Raw genomic sequence first — 21,768 nt, forward strand, 5'->3', positions numbered from 1 at the left:
CATTCAAAGAGACATTTCTCCATCTTGGCATATAACTAATTGTCACGGAGTCTCTGAAGAACCAGGCGGACATGACGGCGGTGTTCTTCGAGGTTAGAAGAGAAAATCAAAATGTCGTCCAAGTAGACCACAACACAGGTATATAATAAATCACGAAAAATTTAATTTACAAAGTCCTGGAAGACGGCAGGGGCGTTGCAAAGCCCAAAGGGCATAACCAGATATTCAAAGTGTCCGTCTCTGGTGTTAAATGCGGTCTTCCACTCGTCCCCTTCCCTGATGCGGATGAGATTATATGCACCTCTTAAATCCAATTTGGTAAAGATGTTGGCCCCACGTAGGCGGTCAAAGAGTTCCGAGATAGGAGGCAGGGGATAGCGTTTTTTTATAGTGATTTTATTAAGACCATGGTAATCAATGCATGGTCGTAAGGAACTGTCTTTTTTGGAGACAAAGAAGAAACCTGCTCCGGCAGGGGAGGAAGACTTGCGGATAAATCCCCTTTTTAAATTTTCTTGGATGTACTCATGGCTTGTGTTTCAGGAGCAGACAGGGGATAGATTCTGCCCCGGGGTGGAGTAGTACCAGGGAGGAGATCAATAGGACAGTCATAAGGCCTGTGAGGAGGCAAAGTTTCTGCTTGTTTTTTGCAAAAAACATCGGCATAGTTAAGATAGGCCTTGGGGAGTCCTGGTATCGGAGGAGCCATAGGGTTTTGACTGGCAGGACTGGGAGCAGACATAAGGCATTTTTTGTAGCAAGAAGTACCCCAGTTCTTGATTTCCCCAGTGGTCCAGTCAAGGATAGGGGAATGGCGTTGAAGCCAAGGTAGTCCGAGAAGAATTTCAGAAGTGCAGTTAGAAAGTACCAGAAATTCAATCTTTTGGTGATGGGGTCCAATGCACATTAAGAGGGGTTCTGTGCGGTAACGTACAGTACAGTCCAATCTTTCACCATTAACTGAGGCGATGTAGAGAGGTCTGGCGAGACTGGTCACTGGGATGTTGAACCTGTTAACGAAAGAGGCCAAAATAAAATTTCCTGCAGATCCAGAATCCAAGAAGGCCACAGCTGAGAAGGAGGAGTTAGAAGAAGAAATCCGCACAGGCACAGTAAGACGTGGAGAAGCAGAGTTCACACCTAGGGCTGTCTCACCTTTGTGCGGAATCGGAGTGCGTCTTTCCTGACGTGGAGGACGGATAGGACAATCCTTCAAGAAGTGTTCAGTACTGGCACAGTACAGGCATAGGTTCTCAATGCGGCGGCATGTCCTCTCTTGTGGTGTCAGGCGAGACCGGTCTACTTGCATAGCCTCCACGGCGTAAGGCACAGGAACAGATTGCAGCGGACCAGAGAAGAGAGGAGCCGGGGAGAGAAACCGCCTAGTGCGAACAAAGTCCATACCATAGCTCCTGGCGTCTTTCGGAAAAACGCATGTCAATGCGGGTGGCCAAATGAATAAGTTCATGCAGGTTGGCAGGGATTTCTCGTGCGGCCAGCAAATCTTTGATGTTACTGGATAGGCCTTTTTTGAAGGTCGTGCAGAGGGCCTTGTTATTCCAAGATAATTCGGAGGCGAGAGTACGGAATTGGATGGCGTACTCGCCTGCTGAAGAATTACCCTGGACCAGGTTCAGCAGGGCAGTCTCGGCAGAAGAGGCTCGGGCTGGTTCCTCGAAGACACGTCGAATCTCCGCGAAGAAAGAGTGTACGGAGGCAGTGACAGGATCATTGCGGTCCCAGAGCGGTGTGGCCCATGACAGGAGACTAACCACGAAAGCCACCTTTGACCGTTCAGTTGGGAATTGGTCCGACATCATCTCCAAATGCAGGGAACATTGCGAGAGAAAACCACGGCAAAGTCTAGAGTCCCCATCAAACTTGTCCGGCAATGATAAACGGAGGCTGGATGCGGCCACTCGCTGCGGAGGAGGTTCAGGAGATGGCGGAGGAGATGATTGCTGAAGCTGTGGTAGAAGCTGCTGTAGCATAACAGTCAGTTGAGACAGCTGATGGCCTTGTTGCGCTATCTGTTTTGACTGCTGGGCGACCACCGTGGTAAGGTTAGCGACAACTGGCAGCGGGACCTCAGCGGGACCCATGGCCGGATCTACTGTCAGGATTCAGCAGGCTGGAGGTGGATCCTCTGTGTCAGAGAGGGATTGGCGTGGACCGTGCCGGTGGACCGGTTCTAAGTTGCTACTGGTTTTCACCAGAGCCCGCCGCAAAGCGGGATGGTCTTGCAGCGGCGGTAGCAACCAGGTCGTATCCACCGGCAACGGCTCAACCTCTCTGACTGCTGAGATAAGCATGGTACAAGGGATTAGACAAGAGCAAGGTCGGACGTAGCAGAAGGTCAGGGCAGGCAGCAAGGATCGTAGTCAGGGGCAACGGCAAGAGGTCTGGAACACTGGCTTGGGAAACACAAGGAACGCTTTCACTGGCACAATGGCAACAAGATCCGGCAAGGAATTGAAGGGGAAGTGAGGTAATAAAGGGAAGTGCACAGGTGAACACACTGATTAAAACCATGCACCAATCAGTGGAGCACTGGCCCTTTAAACCGCAGAGAGCCGGCGCGCGCGCGCCCTAGGGAGCGGGGCCGCGCACACTGGGACAGCACAGACGGGGAACAAGTCTGGTAAGCGGGTCGGGATGCGCACCGCGAGCGGGCGCGTCCCGCATCGCGAATCGCATCCCGGCTAGGGACATTATCGCAGCGCTCCTGGTCAGCGGGTCTGACCGGGGCACTGCGAACAGGAGAACGCTGCGAGCGCTCCGGGGAGGAGCGGGGACCCGGAGCGCTCGGCATAACAATTATATGGCTATTCACTCAAAATTGGTATTATTTAAATAAATGCAATGTAGAATTTATTGGTATATCACATTGTATACGCAGGTCCTATAAACATATTCAGTTTAAAACAGTAAGTGTACATATATATATATATATATATATATATATATACTAAAGCAAGAGGAGCACTGTGCCAAGGATTCCAGATCCAGCTTGGTGCTCAGCTCCAGGAACAGACCAATTCCCAAGAAAACATCCAATAAAGTAGAAGCGGCACTCTAAAGTTGATAGAATCAAAGTTGTGGTTTATTCACAAATCTGTGCAAAAACAGCGATGTTGCGGCTTAACAATAAAGCCTTTATCAAGCATAGTGAGTAGTGAGGCTAAGTGCATATAAATAGGCCCCCTAATTACATATGCAAATAAGGGGGGATGTGCCCATTACAGATCAAAACAATATACAAACAATATTCAAGAGATCGCAATTGATCATTATTAACAGTGTAAAACATAAAAGTATACAATCCTATGTGCAATCTACACACCTTACTGGCAATTACATATCAAGTGATAGTGTATAGTGCATAAAATTATAAAAAGTCCAATACAGATCCGGTATCCAAGGTGGCGCTCTCCTGCTGACACGAACATAGATGTCCAATCGGGTTTCATTTCCTCCAGGGACACGGTGTGTTTGTATACAACCTCAATGCGCAAGTGCCGTGGTCTCACATCCGGTCGCGGCCGGAAGATGACGCTATTCACATGATTAAGAGACGGGGCCTGTGTATTCTGTAGTGCGCATGCGTATACATGCACACACTGCCGTATGAATGTTCAAGCGCCATATTAGGTATGGGCACATCACAGGGCAAAATAGCAACACTATAATGACGTGGACGACCATTCTATTCATAAATATCGGGCAGAGCATAATATAAAGAAAAATAGTATAAATATATAGATACTCATGTTAAATACATTGTATATGGTTTACGAAAAAAGCATGAATTATAGGGGTCCGTCCTATGGACGGAAACCATTCTATATAGGCAGGTCATTTTTCCAGAGCATCTAACGGGGCCAATGTAGTACATCAAAGTACCATGCACAGTCGCCATATATCGGTCCCATGTGCAGGACTCTTTTATTAACTGTGACACTAATGTAGGCCTCTCAGCTCTCATATTCTGACCGCCATACTGGATAAGGCATCACCCCCAAATTATGTTCCCTTATACAATGTAATAGTAATTATTAAACCTCTTGTCATATACCCCATTACAATAATAGCTATGGAGAAAAAATCTAATATTGTGACTAATCTTCAATGTTGTGACTGATATTCATTACCGTATTCATGAGGTTCCAGCTGTTCGTGTAGTCAACGGTGAGACGCTGTCCTGTATTCGGATCATTATAATAAGTGTCTGTGAAAGATATAGAATAGGCATGGTATAAGTGAAAAAATATAAATTTACAAAAGATTTTTATAAACATACCCTACTACGGATTAGTTGACATAATGATAGTGAATGGTTCAGTATGAAGTATTTTTGCCATTCCATAAACAAATCACCCAATCTTGGTGGAAAGAAATCTAATTAAAAACTTGAATCTGGAAATCAACATTTAATCCAGCCAGATGTAATGCACCCAGTCTATTAATCCAAATGACCTCTTTTTGCTTAAGGATTTTTAATCTGTCTCCCCCTCTTCTGGTTATAGGAACATGTTCCACGATACTAAATCTAAGTTGATTGACATTGTGTCCTTGTTCAATAAAATGTTGTGGAACCGAAAGTTACATAGTTACATAGTTAGTATGGTTGAAAAAAGACATACGTCCATCAAGTCCAACCAGGGAGTTGAAGGGAAGGATGTAAGGGGATAAGGGAAAGGAATGTAGTTTTATAATTCTGCATAAGCATTAATGTTATTTTGTTCCAGGAATGTATCTAACCCTGTTTTAAAGCTGTTAATTGTTCCTGCTGTGACCAGTTCCTGAGGTAGACCGTTCCATAACTTCACAGTCCTCACGGTAAAGAAGGCGTGTCGCCCCTTTAGACTAAACCTTTTCTTCTCCAGACGGAGGGAGTGCCCCCTCGTCCTTTGGGGGGGTTTAACCTGGAACAGTTTTTCTCCATATTTTTTGTATGGGCCATTTATATACTTATATACGTTTATCATATCCCCCCTTAACCCCTTCCCGACCTATGACATACCTGTACGTCATGGGTGGCAAGGTGTTCCCGACCCATGACATACAGGTACGTCATGGACATTACTGCCGCTACTCGCGGCATCCCGCAGCGCCCGGAAAGATGGTGGCTATCACTGATAGCCAGCCATCTTACCGTGCGACCACGGGGGGTTTCGTCCCCCACCCCCCCCAGCGATCGCTGCTATCAGCTGGTCAAATCTGACTAGCTGATAGCAGCGTTTCGCTATCAGAATACTTAGCAGCGCGGTGTGTGAGTTCCGATCACGGGGATCGGGACACACACCGCTCTGCTAAGTGTCCCTGACCCGTCCCCCGGCGTCACTTACCCGTCGGAGCGGTGTCCCGAGCGGTCCCGGCGTCCTCCGTGCGGTCCCGACGTCCTCCGTGCGGTCCCGGCTGCGCTGCGTCCCGGAGGTGAGTTTCCGGCAGCAGTGCAGCATCTTCATTGGCAGCAGTGAGATCGCCGTAAAGCGATCTCACTGCTGCCTCTGAGAGTTTCAAAACTGCAACTCCCAGCATGCCCAGACAGCCTTTGGCTTTCTGGGCATGCTGGGAGTTGTAGTTTTGCAACATCTGGAGGTCCACAGTTTGAAGACCACTGTATAATGGTCTCCAATCTGTGCTCTTCCAGATGTTGCAAAACTACAAATCTCAGCATGCTCAGTCTGTCCAGGCATGCTGGGAGTTGTAGTTCTCTAACATCTGGAAGAGCACAGATTGGAGACCATTATACAGTGGTCTCCAAACTGTGGACCTCCAGATGTTGCAAAACTACAACTCCCAGCATGCCCAGACTGCCCAAGCATGCTGGAAGTTGTAGTTCGGCAACATCTGATCCTTCAGATATTGCCGAACTACAACTTCCAGCATGCCTTGGCAGTCTGGGCATGCTGGGAGTTGTAGTTTTGCAACATCTGGAGGCACACTAGTTGGGAAACATTGTCCGTTTCCTACCTCAGTGCCTCCAGCTGTTGCAATTGTTGCAAAACTATAACTCCCAGCATGCACTGACAGACCATGCATGCTGGGAGTTGTAGTTTTGCAACAGCTGGAGGCACACTGGTTTGGAAACACTAAGTTTGGTTGCAAAACACTTGAAAGTTTATTACTTAACTTAGTGTTTCCAAACCAGTGTTCCTCCAGCTGTTGCAAAACTACAACTCCCAGCATGCACGGACAGCCAAAGGGCATGCTCGGAGTTTGCAACAGCTGGATGTTTGCCCCCTCCCCCCAATGTGAATGTACAGGGTACACTCACATGGGCGGAGGTTTACAGTGAGTGCTGCAAGTTTGAGATGGCGCAAATTTTGCGCTGCAGCTCAAACTTCCAGCGGCAAACTTGCTGTGAACCTCTGCCCATGTGACTGTACCCTAAAAACACTACACTACACTGACACTAACCTAAAATAAAAAGTAAAAAACACTACATATACACATACCCCTACACAGCCCCCCTCCCCCCAAAAAATGAAAAACGTCTGGTACGCTACTGTTTCCAAAACGGAGCCTCCAGCTGTTGCAAAATAATAACTCCCAGTATTGCCGGACAGCCATTGACTGTCCAGGCATGCTGGGAGTTTTGCAACAGCTGGAGGCACCCTGTTTGGGAATCACTGGCGTAGAATACCCCTATGTCCACCCCTATGCAAATCCCTAATTCAGGCCTCAAATGCACATGGCGCTCTCTCACTTTGGAGCCCTGTCGTATTTCAGGGCAACAGTTTTGGGACACATATGGGGTATCGCCGTACTCGGGAGAAATTGCCTTACAAATTTTGGGGGGCTTTTTCTTCTTTAACCCCTTATGAAAAGGTGAAGTTGGGGTCTACACCAGCATGTTAGTGTAAAAAAACCCTCTAAATTTGTAACGCAATTTCTCCTGAGTACGGAGATACCCCATATGTGGGTGCAAAGTGCTCTGGGGGCGCACAACAAGGCCGAGAAGGGAGAGTGCACCATGTACATTTGAGGCGATTTGCACAGGGGTGGCTGATTGTTACAGCAGTTCTGACAAACGCAAAACAATAAATATCCATATGTGACCCCATTTTGGAAACTACACCCCTCACGGAATGTAATAAGGGGTGCAGTGAGCATTTACACCCCACTGGTGTATGACAGATTTTTGGAACAGTGGTCTTTGAAAATGAAAAATAAAATTTTTGGTTTGCACAGTCCACCGTTTCAAATATCTGTCAAACGCCAGTAAATGCTCACTGCACCCCTTATTACATTCCATGAGGGGTATAGTTTCCAAAATGGGGTCACATGTGGGGGGTCCACTGTTCTGGCACCATAGGGGCTTCCTAAATGGGACATGCCCCCCAAAAACCCTTTCAGAAAAACTCACTCTCCAAAATCCCATTGTCGCTCCTTCCCTTCTGAGCCCTCTACTGCGCCCACCGAACATTTTACATACGCATATGAGGTATTTCCTTACTCGAGAGAAATTGGGTTACAAATTTTAGGGTGATTTCTCTCCTTTTACCCCTTGTAAAAATTAAAAAATTGGGTCTACAAGAAAATGCGAGTGTAAAAAATGAAGATTTAGAATTTTCTCCTTCACTTTGCTGCTATTCCTGTGAAACACCTAAAGGGTTAAAACACTTACTGAATGTCATTTTGAATACTTTGGGGGGTGAAGTTTTTATAATGGGGTCATTTATGGGGTATTTCTAATATGAAGATCCTTAAAATCCACTTCCAACCTGAACTGGGCCCTGAAAAATTACGATTTTGAAAATCTTGAGAAAAATTGGAAAATTGCTGCGGAACTTTGAAGCCCTCTGATGTCTTCCAAAAGTAAAAACTTGTCAATTTTTTAATGCAAACACAAAGTAGACATATTGTATATGTGAATCAATATGTAATTTATTTGGAATATCCATTTTCCTTTCAAGCAGAGACTTTCAAAGTTAGAAAAATGCTAAATTTTCAAAATTTTCATGAAATTTTTAGATTTTTTACCAAGAAAGGATACAAATATCAGTGAAATTTTACCGATAAAATAAAGTAGAATATGTCACGAAAAAACAATCTCGGAATCAGAATGATAAGTAAAAGCATTCCAAAGTTATTAATGTTTAAAGTGACAGTGGTCAGATTTTCAAAAAATGCCCAGGTCATGAAGGTGAAAATGGGCTGGGTCATGAAGGGGTTAAACGTCTCTTCTCAAGACTAAACAATTGTAACTCCTTTAATCGCTCCTCATAGCTAATATGTTCCATGCCCCATATTAGTTTAGTCGCGTGTCTCTGCACCCTTTCCAACTCTGCAGTGTCCCTTTTATGAACAGGCGACCAAAACTGAACAGCATATTCCAGGTAAGGCCGTACCAATGCTTTATAAAGGGGGAGTATTATGTCCCTGTCCCTTGAGTCCATGCCTCTTTTGATACATGACAATATCCTGCCGGCTTTGGAACCAGCAGCCTGACATTGCATGCTATTCTGTAGTCTGTGATCTACAAGTACACCCAGATCCTTCTCTACCAGTGACTCTGCCAGTTTAATCCCCCCTAAGACATACGACGCATGCAGGTTATTAGTACCCAGATGCATAACTTTACATTTATCCACATTGAACCTCATTTGCCAAGTGGATGCCCAGACACTTAGTCTATCCAAGTCATCTTGCAACTTATACACATCCTCTATAGACTGTACTGTGCAGCTTGGTGTCATCTGCAAAGATAGAAACAGAGCTGTTAATGCCATCCTCTATATCATTGATAAATAATTTAAACAAAAGCGGGCCCAGTACTGAACCTTGGGGTACACCACTAATAACCGGGGACCAATCAGAGTACGAATCATTGACCACCACTCTCTGGGTACGATCCATGAGCCAGTGTTCAATCCAGTTACAAACTAAAGTTTCCAAGCCCAAGGACCTTAACTTACCTGTCAGACGTCTGTGAGGGACAGTATCAAACGCTTTGGCAAAATCCAGAAACACTATATCCACAGCCATTCCTCTGTATACCCAACCCCCCTCTATATCCACAGCCCCCCTCTATATACACAGCCCCCCTCTATATACACAGCCCCCCTCTATATACACAGCCCCCCTCTATATACACAGCCCCCCTCTATATCCACAGCCATTCCACAGCCATCTACTCACCTCTTCATAAAAGCAAATTAGATTGGTTTGACAACTTTTATCCTTAGTAAACCCATGCTGGCTATCACTTATAATACTATTATCCCCTATGTATTCCTGTATGTAATCCCTTATAAGTCCTTCAAACAATTTACCCACAATGCACGTTAAACTTACCGGTCTATAATTGCCTGGCGAAGACCTAGAGCCCTTCTTGAAGATTGGCACCACATTCGCCTTGCACCAGTCCCTTGGCACAATACCAGACACCAGAGAATCTCTAAATATCATGAACAAGGGTACAGATATTACTGAACTTACCTCTCTAAGAACTCTTGGGTGTAGTCCATCCGGCCCTGGAGATTTGCTTACATTTACTTTACTTAACTCACCTTGTACCATCTCTACATTAAGCCAGTTCAGTACATTACATGATGTGTTACCAGCACTGACCTGTCCAATGTCAGCTCCTTCTTCCATAGTATATACAGAACTAAAGAACCAATTCAGTAGCTCCGCCTTCTCTTGATCGCCCGTGACAACCTCCCCATTATCATTATTAAGGGGTCCTACATGCTCTGTCCTTGGTTTTTTTGTATTTATATATCTAAAAAAATATTTAGGATTAGTTTTGCTTTCTTTGGCCACCTGTCTCTCATTTTAAATTTTTGCTGTTTTTATTACATTTTTACAGATTTTATTAAGCTCCTTGTACTGTTTAAATGTTATAGCTGACCCATCAGATTTGAATTTTTTGAAGGCTATTTTTTTGTTGTTTATTGCTCTTTTAACATCATTTGTCAGCCATGTAGGATTTAGTTTTAATCGTTTATATTTGTTCCCCTTTGGTATATATTTAGCTGTATAGTTATTTAGAGTTGATTTAAAGATATCCCATTTACCTTCTGTATCAGTATTTGAGAACACCTCCCCCCAGTCTATGCCCTGTAGTGCAGCTCTCAGCCCAGGGAAATTTGCCTTTTTAAAGTTATATGTTTTTGCTTTCCCCGTCTGTCTTTGTTTTCTACATTTTAAGTCAAAAGTAACTATATTGTGGTCGCTATTCCCAAGGTTTTCCCGCACAGTTACATTACCAACCAGCTCTGCGTTGTTGGAAATGATCAGATCCAACAAGGCATCACTTCTTGTTGGGTCCTCCACAAACTGGCCCATAAAAAGTTCTACTTTACCAGTTCTGATGGAGGATTTATGATTGTTTAACCTTGTTTTGCACTGGTTACTGGTTTCTCCCACCTAAACTAGATTGCAGGGACATGATATGACATAGATAACATACTTCGTTTTACATGTGACATGTTGTCTGATCCTAAATTGTTGTTTAGTTTGTGGGTGTATAAAAAATTCTTGAGAATTTAAAAAAGAAACAGAAAGGTATTGTCACATGGGGTCGAACTAATATCTCTAAGGCAGAAAGGGAAGCTCTGGAAGCCTTGGTCCATAATGACGACTTGGTTATAAAACCTGCCAATAAGGGAGGGGCAATCGTCATTATGAACCGAAGGCTATATTTGGAGGAATTGTATAGACAACTGGATGACATCTGTATATAAACGTACCACTGTTGACCCTAAAATTATGATCACTAGGAGGTTAAAAATACTTGTGGATCAGGCTTTAGCTACTGACTTGATTGATAGCGAATTACATAAATTCCTGTTACCTACCCATCCGGTCACCCCGGTAATCTGTATTTTGTCCAAAATCAACAAAAATTTAGAACGACCACCTGGGCGCCCGATAGTTTCGGGGCGGGACTGATTTTTGTGGATAAAATACTTAGGACATATGCCACAAGGGCACGTTCATATTTACAGGATACTGCTTATTTCCTCAATAAGATCTCTGAGGTAACAGTCCCAGAAGGTATAACACTCGTGTCGTTTGACGTCACAAGTCTCTACACAAGTATTAAACATGAGAGGGGTTTGGACTGTGTCCAAAGAGCTTTGGCCAGTTCAGACTACTCTGATGAATGTAGAGAGTTTTTGTTGGGATTGGTGGAGATCATACTCACATGTAATTATTTTTTATGTGATGACCAGTATTATATCCAATTTAAAGGTACGGCCATGGAGTCTAATATGGCCCCAACCTATGCAAACATGGTGATGGCGGAATTAGAGGAGGAGTCGGTCTATATATCCCACCACTTCAGCCTTGTGCTGAAGTGGTGGCGATATATAGACGACATCTGGTGTGGGGACGCTGAACAGCTAGGTCAATTCCTTGATTTTCTCAATTGCATAGACCAAGATATAAAATTCACCATGGTCTGTTCAAAAGAGGGTATACAGTTCCTGGATACCTGGGTCTACGTGTCTGGCGATCGTCTCAAAACTGACTTGTATGTGAAGGAAACGGACAGGAATAGCTTATTACATTTTAGCAGTTTACATCCAAAAAGGATGGTCCGTTCCTTACCATACAGTCAGTGCTTGAGGGTAAAAAGGATCGTGGACGATCCAGAACACCTTGAAACTTTTGGATATGAGCAAAAAATTCATCTCTAGAGGATACCCTAAGAAATTAGTTAGGGAACAATATAAAAGGGCAAGACAGGTAGACAGACAGGAATTACTTCATCCCGTGACTAAAGATAACCAACAAAAGAGGATAGCATTTATCTCCACGTACAATACAGTACAGTAAAGAGGTGGCCCAGATCATACACAAACACTGGTCGATACTATCACATGCTTACATGAATATCTCTGAACTCCACAATCCACCCCTTCTCTCTTATAGGAGATCAACTAGTCTCCAATAAAAAAAGGACCTGGCCACACAACTTAGGCCTGGATGTTATCCATGCCTCAGTTGTGAAAATTGTAGTCTTATGATCAAGGGTGAATTTTTTATACACCCACAAACTAAACAACAATTTAGGATCAGTCAACATGTCACATGTAAAACGGAGTATGTTATCTATGTCATATCATGTCCCTGCAAACTAGTTTATGTGGAGGAAACCAGTAACCAGTGCAAAACAATGTTAAACAATCATAAATCCTCCATCAGAACTGGAAAAGTAGAACTTCCGGTTCCACGACATTTTATTGAACAAGGACACAATGTCAATCAACTTAGATTTAGTATCGTGGAACATGTTCCTATACCCAGAAGAGGGGGAAACAGATTAAAAATCCTTAAACAAAAAGAGGTCATTTGGATTAATAGACTGGGTGCATTACATCCGACTGGATTAAATGTTGATTTCCCGATTCAAGTTTTTAATTAAATTTCTTTCCACCATGATTGAGTGATTAATTTATGGAATGGCAAAAATACTTCATACTGAACCACATCACTAACATTGAAGATTAGTCACAATATTAGATTTTTTTCTCCATAGCTATTATTGTAATGGGGTGGATGACTTTAGTGATATAGTTGTGGGCAAGAGGTTTAATAATTACTATTACATTGTATTAGGGAACATAATTTAGTGGTGATGCCTTATCCAGTATGGCGGTCAGAATATGAGAGCTGAGAGGCCTACATTAGTGTCACAGTTAATAAAAGAGTCCTGCACATGGGACCGATATATGGCGACTGTGCATGGTACCTTGATGTACTACATTGGCCCCGTTAGATGCTCCGGAAAAATGACCTGCCTATATAGACTGGTTTCCGTCCATAGGACGGACCCCTATGATTCATGCTTTTTTCGTAAACCATATACAATGTATTTAACATGAGTATCTATATATTTATACTATTTTTCTTTATATTATGCTCTGCCCGATATTTATGAATAGAATGGTCGTCCACGTCATTATAGTGTTGCTATTTTGCCCTTTGATGTGCCCATACCTAATATGGCGCCTGAACATTCATACGGCAGTGTGTGCATGTATACGCATGCGCACTACAGAATACACAGGCCCCGTCTCTTAATCATGTGACTAGCGACATCTTCCGGCCGCGACCAGATATGAGACCACGGCACTTACGCTTTGAGGTTGTATACAAACACAACGTGTCCCTGGAGGAAATGAAACCCGATTGGACATCTATGTTCGTGTCAGCAGCAGAGCGCCGCCTTGGATACCGGATCTGTATTGGACTTTTTATAATTTTATGCACTGTACACTATCACTTGATATGGAATTGCCAGTAAGGTGTGTAGATTGCACATAGGATTGTATACTTTTATGTTTTACACTGTTAATAATGATCGATTGCGATCTCTTGAATAATGTTTGTATATTGTTTTGATCTGTATTGGGCACATCCCCCCTCATTTGCATATGTAATTAGGGGGCCTATTTATATGCACTTAGCCTCACTACTTACTATGCTTGATAAAGGCTTTATTGTTAAGCCGAAACGTCGCTGCTTTTGCACAGATGTGTGAATAAACCACAACTTTGATTCTATCAACTTTGGAGTGCCGCTTCTACCTTATTGGGTAAATATATACATATATATATATATATATATATATATATATATATATACACACACATTTTCTTCAACTGTGATTTTTGTATTTTAGAAGAAGAGGCTGTCATTCTCCCTATATGGCCCCACCTTTCAAGGATGGCGCCCCCCTCCTTTCTCCTCCTAATCCCCTATGTCACGAGTTCCCGCCCCTTTGAGCCTGGCCCTCTGCTTTCCCTCAAGCTAGGTCAGTATTCAACAAAATTTGAACGTCCAGTGTCTGACTGGATTTCTGTGTTACTTTACATCAAGAGACATACAAGAAACATGTAATTTGTAACAATACCGACCTACAACTCACAGGGCCCATATAACACAAAGGGCCCACATCCTCACCAAAAATGCAAAAGAATAAAAAATATATAGAGCTCTTTCGGGGGGTAAAAATTTGCTGATTTTAAATATTTAGGTAATATTTATCAATTAATTCATTAATTTTTTTTTATTTTTTTTTCCTTGGCCAAACCTCTTCTCTTGTTAGACATGTAATATAATCAGACAATTAATCACATTTCCTGATACATTTCTTTTTTTGGCATCCATCCTGTGCAACTGTGAAAAGAAGGAAATTAATGAAATATCATCAAAAATTTCAATTAATGCCACGTGGATTTGCTTTTGTTCTTTTCTACATCAAGCTAAAAAGGATCCATTACAACATAAAACAGCTTCACAGAGAAAACATTCACTGGTCATATTCCATACATTCCTGATTCATTAATACACATCACACATATACAACATACATTATATCACAAGAACCATTCTATGAACATCATCACATCACTACATACACTCAGCTTTCCCAGAGATCTAGCATACCATCGCCATTCCACATCACCAAACATTCCTGAACAATGGATTAACACTTTTTGCAGTTTCAATAAACTTTTTGGACTCTTCTACATTCTTGTACCATATGATCACTTACATGAACACTTTAATCTCTGCTAATCCAACTCCTTGGGTCTGCGTCTTCTGCAGCATCATCCTCCTAAACAGCAGCAGTCACCTTTATTTCCCTTTGCCTTTCAGCTTATAACTGTAAATAAATAATGTATATAATACTGCTGTATATGAAAACCTCCATCCATTAACCATCAGTTTATTCCAAACTTTCAACTGCCTTAATATCCACATGCTTTTCCTTCACTCAACACATGCTTTTGCATCACTAATCACATGATTTTCCATCAAAACGTTGAGTCTCTATTTCTGACACCATCTCTCTAATCCTATCAAGCTACTTACAACTGTGGTTGCTTGGGGGTTTAGGGTAGGTAGGGTGTAGCTGTGCAGTGATGAAAGGGTTTTGGATTAACCCTTAACTGTTGTGATGCCAGGGTGTGGGTTCCTCTCTGTATATGTATCCTACCGCCACCCGGTATGATAGGGAGGAATAAATGGTTGTCCACAACTGAAATTTTAGTAAACTGAAGATAACTTTACTGCAGATTTTATGCAGGTTAAACATAGTATTAGTCTTTACAGAGGACCGGACTTTAGGCTCCTCACAGGTTTGGTTGGGACATTATAGGGAATTTTGATTTGCTTTATGCTGTTCCACTGGATTAAGGGGTATTGTTTAGGTCCAGCAGTCACGCAGGATTAGGATTGAGGTAGATTGAACTCATGGTTTTGTATTCGGCTGAAGTTAACAGGCTTCAGGCCTAGATTAGTCTTGAAGATATACACGGAGCTTCTCTCTCTGCTAGTCCGGAACCAAAGAGAGTGAGGATTGGATAACAGCGCCCTTATATCTAAAGGGGCAGGCTTCAAGCTTATTGGTCCCCCAGATCTGTCAGTCCTAATACAAAGCATTCTGGTACAACACCTGACATGAGCACATGACCTGGAAGGTCCTTAACCTTAGCAGAACAATATAGTTGTTAATCTTGTGACCTAAGGTCCTGGAAGCAAGATTTACACTATACAATATATAAAATATATACATAAAATTAAAGAAGGAAGAGGCGACTAGGGGTCATCCCACCAGTACGGAGGAACTCTGACTTTGAGGACTTATCACACAAGGTACAGTACACGTACGGTACCGGGACACCACAAACCCCCTTTCTTGAAATGAGTCAACCTCGACGACTGTCCTCTGAGACAGAGGGACAAAGTACTGAAAGTTTTTAGACAGTCCTGGGCATCAATTGGAAATGTCCTTTTAGTCAGGCTGTATCAACACATAACAAAAGAGTCCTTGCTTTTGATAAAAGTCCTTGCAGGCTCTAAATATTAAATATTTTTTCCCTTTTCTATATTTTTATACCAACAAGAGTATACTACATCACTTTACTGTACAAACATGGGAAGCTAGTAAACTCATGAACAGGATTGTATTGTCCATGAACTCACGAACAGGATGACATTATTATACATGAAATACATCCTACAATTTATTGACTTTTATTATTTACTTTTTTTCTTTCTCTGCTTTGACTAAACTGTTAGAAGTATGTATGCTAAGCTGAGAGTTACTACATATTAAGACATTTGAATCTCACTTTATATTTTTATTTATACCACATTAGTTACCTGTTATGCACACTGGTGGTGTACTGCCTTACCTGAGACTGTCTGACCAATACCTAGCTACTAGGGCCCATTGGCTACACGCACTTATCCCTAGAACTCTTTCTAGATAAACCTGACATAGGTTACCTTACTGAATATGTGTATACACTCAGGCTTACAGGAGCACCTTCTGGCCAGGAAGAGCATCCTGAACACATAGAAAGAAAAAGGACAAGTTAGTGTACAGACAGTCGTATGGAACTGAATAATGACACGTTACAGTCCCTAAAGCTTTGTGTTGAGTTACTTGAAGTGTGAGATATTTATTTTGTGTACTGAAATTAGTATACTGATATTAGTGTGAGGATATGCACTATGTGTACATGAAATTATTTGGAAGTCAGTCTTGGTAGCTGAGGGGTAGATTACCCTGAGTAGTTTTTGAGACCAACGCAAAACACCACATCTTGGCTATCAGGAACTTCATTGATCGGCAACTATCTGAAAACTTCTGTCCCTGAGGGATCAGCTTGAGGGCTGGAAGCAGGAGTTAGATCCCTGTTTGGACTGGGAGAACCCATTGGAATAGGTGAATAAGGTTCTGAGTTGCTTGGAGCTGTCACTGGAGATAGACTAGCGCTGGGCGAGGAGATCAAAGATGGTTGGACTGGAGCTGGACACGGTACAGTACAGAACATTGCAGGCTGATGAGGGGAGAGCATTGGAATGTCCATTGATGGATGAATCCCTTCTCCCGGAACATATTCTCTCCAGTCTTGCAGCTGGGGGAGTAGGAGGAGGCGGCACTGGTAAATCTTCCTTGAGACACAATTTAATCCGATTTCTGTGGACCACCTGTGGTTCAAACTCCTCCTTCTGCACCTCATAGACATCCGTGTCAGGATTCGGCACTGCAGTGATGATATAGGGCTCTGTCTCCCAAAGGGAATCTAGCTTATGCATCCTGAGAAATTTCCTAAGCCACACTCGATCTCCAAGCTGTAAGGGTTGGGCTGAAGTATGCCGATTATAATCCCTTTGCTGCCATCCTTGAGTCTCGCCCATTTTCTTCTCAACAATTTCTTTAGCTTCTTCAATCCTCCGGCGATGTTCAGAGACCCAGTCTTGGAAGGCCTTAGAGGAGTTATTAAAAGGTGCCTGCAATCCAAAGGCCTTTTCTTTTAGCAGTTGGCCATGTCGTCCCATCATGAGGAGGAATGGAGTGTACCCTGTGGAGCAGTGGATAGTGTTGTTGTAGATTTCCAGCAGCTCAGGCAAGAGTTGGGGCCACTCTTCATGTTTGGAGACAGATGCTGGCCTTAGCATATGAATGAACACCTGGTTGATCCTCTAACATAAGTCATTTCCTTGAGGATGATAGGCTGTAGTCCGGAGTTTTTTGCAATCATGGAATCGGCAGAGTTCTTGGAACAGCTGAGCTTCAAACGCGGTCCCTCGATCTGTGAGGACCGACTACGGACACCCCAAAGGTTGGACCCAATGGGTGTAAAAAATCTGAGCAGCAGTCTTGGCAGTGAGGTCCTTGACAAGGGACGACTACTACCCACTTGGAATAATGATCCACCATGGTCAGGGCATAGGTGTAACATGTCCGGGTGGAGGACAACTTCACATGGTCCAAAGCAACCATCTGGTTAGGCCTGTCAGTATGGATGGGATGTTTAGGTGCTCTTGCATCCTTGCGGAGGTTCTTGGTGACATTGCAGACGGTGCATTCGGCACACCCCTTTTTGATATCTCCGCGCATTCCCACCCAGTAGAACCTTCGTCTGATGGTGGCTTCGGTCTTGTGTGACTCCAAAGTGTCTGGACTGGTCATGGTACGCATTAAAGACCATGGCTGCGTCCCTTCGGGGGACTGGAATTTATTGTAGACGCTCTCCTGAGACTGGATCCAAGGAGTTTCAGTATAGCAGTCCTTTGTGAAGGAACAGGCGATTTTGTTGTCGCCACAACCGTTTCAATTCAAAGTTTCCCTGTGAACTGTGTAGACGGGTTTGCACCTTCTTCTGGAGCAGGTAGTCCAAGAGATCTCCAGGGACTCGACTCTCATCCTGTAGAGTCTTCCAAGTATACAGGTCCTCAGGAATTTTGGGAGACCCAGGATCTTCGCCCTCCTGGGTAGCTAAAGTATTCTGACTCATGAACCTCTGGTAGAAGGGGGGCATCTCTACATCCTCCCACACGTCTTCTATGGGCGGTACTTCGTCAGGAGCCATACGCGAGAGTACATCATCGTTGATGTTGGTTTTACCACTCCTATACTTGATATTGAAGTCATAATTGGCCAGTCTGAATTGGCCAACGGATTGTTGTTGGTGTAGACCTAAAGGGAGTGGCTGCCAGGTAGTCCTTGTACTTCTCGGTGACCAACCAGACCAAGGCAAGGAGCTCCACCTTGAAAGAACTGTAGTTGGCATCATTCTTCTCTGCTCCTCGCAGATGTCTGCTTGCATAGGCGATCACTCTCTCTTTACCTTCCTGTACTTGGGATAGGATAGCTCCCAGACCTTCAAAGCTGGCATCAGTGTACAGCCTGAATGGCTGACCATAGTCAGGATATGCCAATATGGGAGACTCAGTGAGAAGGCACTTCAGAGTCCGGAACGCTGTCTCTTGTTCTTCAAGCCATTGTATCGAGAGCGTGCACACACCTATTTGCAGCATGCAAAGACTTTTCACAGTACATTAACACAGTTCTATATATGGGGGGGAGTACACTTTAAATGGTGGCAACAGCATTAGGCACACACCAGTATCCTGTTCGTCAGACACCAAAAAAGCTAAGTCGTAGCTTGGGGGTGTAGGGTAGGTAGGGTGTAGCTGTGCAGTGATGAAAGGGTGTTGGATTAACCCTTAACTGTCGTGACGCCAGGGTGCGGGTTCCTCTCTGTTTATGTATCCTACTGCCACCCGTCCCAGGAACGATAGGGAGGAATAAAGGATTGTCCACAACCGAAATTTTAGTAAACTGAAGATAACTTTTTACTGCTGATTTTATGCAGGTTAAACGTAGTAACAGTCTTTACAGAGGACCGGACTTTAGGCTCCTCACAGGTTTGGTTGGGACCTTGTAGCGAATAAGCTTGAAGGATTTGCTTTACGCTGTTCCACTGGATTTAGGGGTATTGTTTAGGTTCAGCAGTCACATAGGATTAGGATTGAGTTAGATTGAACTCACAGTTTTGTATTCGGCTGAAGTTAGCAGGCTTCAGGCCTAGATTTGTCTTGAAGGAACTCCTCTCTCTCTGCTATTCCGGAATCAAAGAGAGTGAGAATTGGATAACAGCGCCCTTATATCTAAAGGGGCAGGCTTCAAGCTTATTGGTCCCCCAAACCTGTCAGTCCTAATACAAAGCATTGTGGTACAACATGTGACATGAGCACATGACCTGGAAGGTCCTTAACCTTAGCAGAACAATATAGTTGTTAATCATGTGACCTAAGGTCCTGGAAGCAACATTTACACTATACAATATATAAAATACATACATAAAATTAAAGAAGGAAGAGGCGACAAGGGGTTATCCCACTAAGAGCATCCTATCAGTACAGAGGAACTCTGACTTTGGGGACTTATCACACAAGGTACAGTACACGTACAGTACCAGGACACCACACAACAATCTGCTCCGACCTCACCGGTCTCACCTGGAGCACCACTTGTACACACCATCAACTCCCGGACCAAAGCCACCAACTTCTTCAACACAATGCACACAGCCATTTGTCCACTCAAACTACCATCCCAAAATCCCCAAGGAACATTATTTAGCAGACACTGACACAATCAATCCTACTCAACAACTTAATTTACAACACAGACACAGTTTTGAAACTTCTTTGCACACTCGGCACACGTCTTTCCTTTGCACAACTCAGTCACCCATTTCTTTAGAGATAAAACGTTAGGGCTCAATTAACCCATAACACATTTAAATACAGTTCTACCTTTTCATCTAAGTCTGGCTGCACCATTAACCATTTCAAAGTTTTTTTAAGGAATTTTCTGGGAGTAATGAGGACCGTGTAGTTACCCTACTAACAAAAACTCTCAGAGGATATATCGGCCGTACAAAGATTGGGACTCAGTACAAACAAAAAGGGTGTGTATGGGTACAACCAAAATTTGTCTCCTGATACTAATCTTCTGGTACAAAAGAGACTTAGATTGATACATGATATCAGCAGTACGATACACAAAAGATATCATTTGATACTGGACTGGTACAATTACTCAGTTTACTCTTATACCCCACAAGTTACCAGCGGTATGATTTCATATGAAAGTTATTCTCTGATACAGATACTGAACTCGTACATATAACTGATATCAGACAATTTTTATACACCACATTACGAGCAGTACGATACTGGACTGGAGTACGCCAGCAGTAAGATGTTACACAAAAGTTACTTGACTGATAAAAAAAATTAAAAATTATCAGAAGTATATATTTACACAAAAGTTATCAGAGAATGCATAACTATTAACTGGAGATGAAAAAAATTTAAAAATCTACGGCACTTTTAATTCCCTTGACCGTATCCATTGAGTAGAACAAGGAAACTCAAAAATCGAAATCCAAGCAAAACGTTTTCCCGAATTGAAAATGTATGTTAGATTCCCTAAAGCTCAAAAAATTCCAAAGAAATCTTATTAAGTTCCGAATCTAAAATTTCTGGCACTTTTAATTCCCTAAAGCTCAAAAAAATTCAAAAGAAATCTTATTATGTAGTGCATTTTCGATGTTAACATTTTACATGTTCTCTAACAACTTCTCTCGATTTGCTAAATTGTGGACTTAAAAAACAGATTTAAACAGCAGAAATCAGTCACCTGCGACTAGAACTCCTTTATAAAATTAAGACCAGACAGGGGGAAGATTCCCCGCCGCTAGGGCTAGTCATAGAGGGTCGACAAAAGCCATTTCCTAGCCTCCCAGGCCTGTCCAAAAGACATACAGATAAGCTACAGTTTCATAAAGAAATCAGGAGACTTACCGTGTGTTTGTGGAGATTTGACTCCTAGTTTGGACAATTCTGGGTTTCCCTGGAAGGCTGAGAAGGTGTCGGTGTACCAGACTTGGCTCTTCCCTTGAGTGTGGTCCAGGGAACAGAAAATCCCACTTCTGACACCAACTGTCAAGGATGGCTTGAGGTGAGGCACTAAAATGTGAGTGACCGCTGCTACATAATGCTGAAGGCCGGCATAAGCAAATTCAAACTAGGCAAAATGTTGGTATAAAAACTCTTTCCTCAGCAGGAAACTCAGGAGTGTTCCCAGAGAGTTCTCAAAGAGTTTCTGTTTATTACACGGAAGTACATTGTTTTTACATCTGACAAAAAAGGGAAGTTTAGTTATGACGTCAAAATCATCATGTTACATTTTGATTGGTTAGTTGAGCTTTAGCTCTGTCTATATTAGCATATTTAGCATCTATTTATTTCTTAGCCAAAGTTCATTTATGTGGCCATCTCGCTCTCATACTGGAAAATCCCAGATCCTTATCCTTCTATACAATCTGTATCTATTTTGTCTTCTAACGTCTCATCTTCGGCTTCCTAACATCATTCCAAGGTCTCCATCTTAGTCATGAGCAGATAGAGAGCTGGTTTATGGGTTAAGGGTAG

The 21,768-nt window shown here is 43.0% G+C and overlaps 1 long non-coding RNA gene across 1 annotated transcript in view; it reads right to left on the reverse strand.

Moving 5' to 3' along the window:
• The window catches only part of LOC130274459 (uncharacterized), a 140,260-nt gene that overhangs the window by 92,524 nt on the left and 25,968 nt on the right, over positions 1-21,768 (reverse strand). Inside the window, exon 2 of the long non-coding RNA XR_008844397.1 lies at positions 4,152-4,228. This is a non-coding gene — a long non-coding RNA (uncharacterized LOC130274459). The remainder of the gene's footprint in view (positions 1-4,151; positions 4,229-21,768) is intronic.

This window comes from Hyla sarda, chromosome 5 (assembly GCF_029499605.1).
Source record: "Hyla sarda isolate aHylSar1 chromosome 5, aHylSar1.hap1, whole genome shotgun sequence".
NCBI classification, from domain to species: Eukaryota; Metazoa; Chordata; class Amphibia; order Anura; family Hylidae; genus Hyla; species Hyla sarda.